This window comes from Echinops telfairi, unplaced genomic scaffold (genome assembly GCF_000313985.2).
Source record: "Echinops telfairi isolate 266 unplaced genomic scaffold, ASM31398v2 ScPeMD7_16;HRSCAF=60, whole genome shotgun sequence".
NCBI classification, from domain to species: domain Eukaryota; kingdom Metazoa; phylum Chordata; class Mammalia; order Afrosoricida; family Tenrecidae; genus Echinops; species Echinops telfairi.
Window position 1 is genome coordinate 8,387,176 of NW_022103913.1, and position 4,393 is coordinate 8,391,568.

The 4,393-nt window shown below is 45.3% G+C and overlaps 1 pseudogene; it reads right to left on the reverse strand.

The window, feature by feature from the left end:
- Positions 1-3,842, reverse strand: part of LOC101642797 — a 6,104-nt pseudogene extending 2,262 nt beyond the window's left edge.
- Between the last annotated feature and the right edge of the window lie 551 nt (positions 3,843-4,393).

A 4,393-nucleotide genomic window follows, 5' to 3' on the forward strand; every position in this document is an offset into this window, starting at 1 on the left:
CAATGAATGTACAAATGTGCTTTACCCAATTGATGTATGTATGGATTGTGACAAGAGTTGTATGAGCCCCTAATAAAATGATTAAAAAAAAAAAAGATTGGCCCAGGGCTTTCCAACTAAAGTGGTCAGGGCACATCTGATAGGCATGACTCATGACTTTGAGACCCCTGTCCACCAACGATACCCCCAAGCAAGTCCCTAAGTAAGAGGCTGCTCTTCACTAGGCTGGCTGGAGAGAGGAGGAGGTAAACTAATTTCCAGGATTATCTGCATCCTAGATTAATGAACAGAAGGAATCAAAGGAGGCTTTATCTATTCAGGGACCCTGCAAATAGATTTGGGGCTGACAAGAAACTGGAAGGCTCAGAATTTAACCTCTAATACAACCTCTTGGCAACTTTTTCTTCACCATGGTAGCTGTCACTTTGAAACCCTCAGACTAACATCCCTCGTTTTATGACTCCCTACTTGCTATATTGCTCTGGGACCCATTCTTCCATGACCTGAATCTTCCATTTGCCCAATCCTGGTCATCAACATTCCACCCCAAGACCCTTCTGCAAAGAATGGGGGAGGCTCCTTCCAGCTGGAACCAGGTCTGAAAGCAGGAGCAGGCCGTACTTCCGTGTCCTTCAGGTATCCCTGGATCCAAGAACCACTGGAAAGAAACACAATATCAGAACCTCTACCCTGCAAGCATATTTTCTAAGCAAATGGTGGATCTGGAGAACGTCAATGAGAACATGACAACAGCTAGACCTCGTTCATGGACAGAGATGGGCTAGACGGCAATGGCAGATGTCTAAAGGATAAGAGATCCAGGTGACCCCAATCCAGGGAGGCCCCTGCTGCTCCGTATCTGCATAAACAATAACAGCCTTTTGGTTGCTTCCCACGCCGTGCCCACCTTACTTCAGTTGGCTACCAAAGCAGGACAAGGACCCACAGATTGGGCAACTACTAGTGGTGGGAGCACAGTGGCTCTCAGACATCAAAGCGGGTGGTAGTCATGGGCTGACATGCCGTCACCAAGGCTCTTCGTGAAGATGGCTTCCTGAGTAGTGACAGGCCAGAATTAGCTTCCCGGGCTTCGTGTACTTGCTTGTTTCTGTGGCAAGCAGCCACGTTTTGGTTGGTCACAGAGCCACCACTCTCCTGCCGCAGAACTTTTGGGAAAGCTGTTCTCTATGCAACACTGTGAAGCCTCATTCCTAACCCTGACCCTTCCTTCAAACGGAGGCCGGGTAGGGTCTTCTTCAGGGGACCCTTTGCTTTCCCTCTCGACTAAGGCAGTTCCCCCTGTTATTATCTGCTCTCAAAACATCAGCTGTCCCCTCCTTTTATGGCACTTAGCACAGTTATGTTGTAATTTGCAGTTAATCATGTGATGACTTCATTAATGACTGCTTCTTTCTCTGTAGTATAAACTGTAGACATCATGTTGTTGTTGTTCACCCGCCTATCTCCATCATCCTTTCCAGCACCTGGGACCATTGCTAAGTGAATGAAAGCGTGAATATTCTCAACAGGAACTCGCCTTCCGTACATCTGAGACATACAGCCTTACATAAACTTCTCTTGGTAGCTTTTGTGGAGACCCTTAACTACTTCCTGGTTGAACTCTCAGATTGTGTAAAGCTTGAATTTGCAAGAGGAACAATCTTTATCTACCCCTTGACCAATCTGGGAATTGAAGGCTAGGGACGTTATTTCACATTTTGGACATGTCCCCCCACCCTTCTCAGATTGAGCAATCCATGTTTTTTGTGGTTGAGCCCTGGCCTGTACCTGGAAACTTCCCCATTCATTTGCATAGGTATTTCAAGACTGCTCTAAACCTGTGAGCTCTGCTTGACTGACATCCAAAACTGGTGCTGGAAGCCACCGGACTGCACTTGGAAATCAAGACGTGGCTAAGGAGCAACCGAGGTTCAGCGAAGTCAACTCTTGTGCTTGCTGTTTTTCTTAAGGAAAAGGCCTGTGGTGGAGCCCAATTTCCAGTAAAGAAGTTCTCTTGGAATGTAGGGCTTCCTTTTGCAAACATCGGACCTTGTGAACTGCTAAGGGTATGAACATAAACGCTCGCTAAAAATCCAGCTATGAATCAGGATGCAACTGCCATTGGCCTGAGAGCTCGGTACCCATCTGCCTTGAGCTCTTATGAATGGGCCAGAAAACTCTTGATTGTGTACAACATGAACTTAATTACACGATCTTCCTTAATTATAAAAACAGGTTAAACTCAAGTCCAGGGTAGCTTGTCCACAACAACAAGCATCTTAGTTGATAAATAGCTCACATTCCACAAGGCAGAGTCACACCCAACACCCTTGGGAACCAGGGCTACAATCTTTGATCTAACAACTTCACATACCAGCGCGAATTGATTTTTCTTTTTGGGTTTCAAATTCAATTTATATTTCTTTAGTGAATGGCACCATCCTGTAATCACACATTCATAGGATTGAAGATGAATTGCATTTAAAACCCAGCGTGACCAGCCTTCTTGTGTTTTTGTTTTTGTTTTGCAAAGCTAGTCCTGAACCTATTTCCTGTCCCTCAAGTGCCCCTAGGCCTTCTGTCTCTCCTTCCTCAGTGGTAATCCTACCTTTTGCTGAAGTGTAGTCCTTTTGACATGTAGGGGGTAGGTAGTGGTTAGGTCGATTTTAGCAAATGGTGTCATATATGCATACAAGGGGTCTCCCAAAAGTTAGTGGAACAAGGAATCAAAAGAGAATGGAATTTTTCATGAACTTTTTGAAATACCAGTGGTGTGTGTGTGTGTGTGTGTGTGTGTGTGCATTAGAGAGAGAAAATTTTAATAGAAAAATGTGGGCATAAAGCAAAGGTCAAGCAACATAAGGGAGAATGTTGTTGGCTGCTGTTGAACTGATTCCTGTGCGCATGCACAGTGACCTGCTGTGTGCACCATGGTGACCCCTCGGAAGCAGATCATCAAGTCTGCCTTTCAACTGAAATTCTGAGAACTCAAAATTTGCAGAAGTCTGTGGATAACAGTGAAAGCCCAAATTCTATTTGCACAGGCCCCACGTGGATTAAGCTTCCAGTGAATTCCTTCAAACCACTGACCAGGGATGTGAACACTCACACCGCCAGGCAGAGTCCACTGGAAAGTGGATTACCCATTAGGCAGCCCATGGAGGGGCTTAGAGACTTGCCTAAGTGTATCCTTGACTAGAGGCTGCCATCCTGGGCTGCATAGTCATGAGTCATGCCCCAACTGCCTTGGTTGTTAGGCCCTGGACCAATCTGTCCTGTTTAACAGGACTAAGCTGTCCTGTTTAACACTGGTCCCAATCCTTGTCCTATTCTTGCTTCTGTAGTCCCACCTGGAACTGAGATGTTTGGATCTGCCGCCATGTCCTTTCAAGTCTGTGAATCTCAGATAACCCTTAGACATCAACAGGACCTCATGCTAATAGTCTCCCTCCCCTCATGTGGATGGCACGTCTTTGTCCTGTTTAAGGCTTAATAAATTATATTTGAGATTTGGGGTCTCCTTTGTACCCTAAAACACAAGGCATCTCTGGGTGCATTCCAGCTGCCAACCTTTTAGCTAGTCAAGAAGTTAACTGTTATGTCCCCCAGGAAGCTGGAGAGAGGATGATCACCAGAACGAATCCATAATCCCCTTCCACTCGTTTCCTAGCCTTTGATTCTCCACCTTGGAGGCAACCACGGTCTTTCTGCTTCTTTTTAATGATCATGTAGGCATGTCCAAGTACAGCTTACTTTTTACTCTTCTGTATCTTGCCTATTTCATTAAACATTATATTTTGGAGATTCTTCCAAATGGATTCATACAGAACTACCTCATTCATTTAAGAGTGCATGCCATCACACAGTATAGCTATGATATAATGCATTTGACCAACCTCTCTTTTTTCTCTGTGTATTTTACCAATTTTCCTGTCAACATTGACCATATCTGAATTTGCTTTCGGGGACACCTTATGTCTGGTCCCCCTTGAATCCTAGGGCCTGGAGTCCTCCTCCTCTTCAGAAACAATCTCTGTGCTGGTAGGCACCCTGGTCTATGAACTCTGAACCCTCTTCCTAAAACCAAAAAATAAAACCCAAGGGCCATCGAGTCACTGCTGACTCACAGTGACCCCCTGTGAGTTTCTAAGACTGTAACTGTCTATGGGAGTAGAAAAACCAGTCTTTCTCAGAGCTCCTGGTAGTTTTGAACTGCCAACCATGTGGATCACAGCATACCTGTTAGGTTTCTTGGGTGGGAAATACCTCAGTCCTTGGTATCACAGGACAAAGAATTCATGTTGAAGCCTGGTTGGTGATCCAAGTGAGTTTTTATGAAGCACAGAAGAAGTTTCAGGTTTCACAGGCACAGAACACGGGCAACTCATGGGAC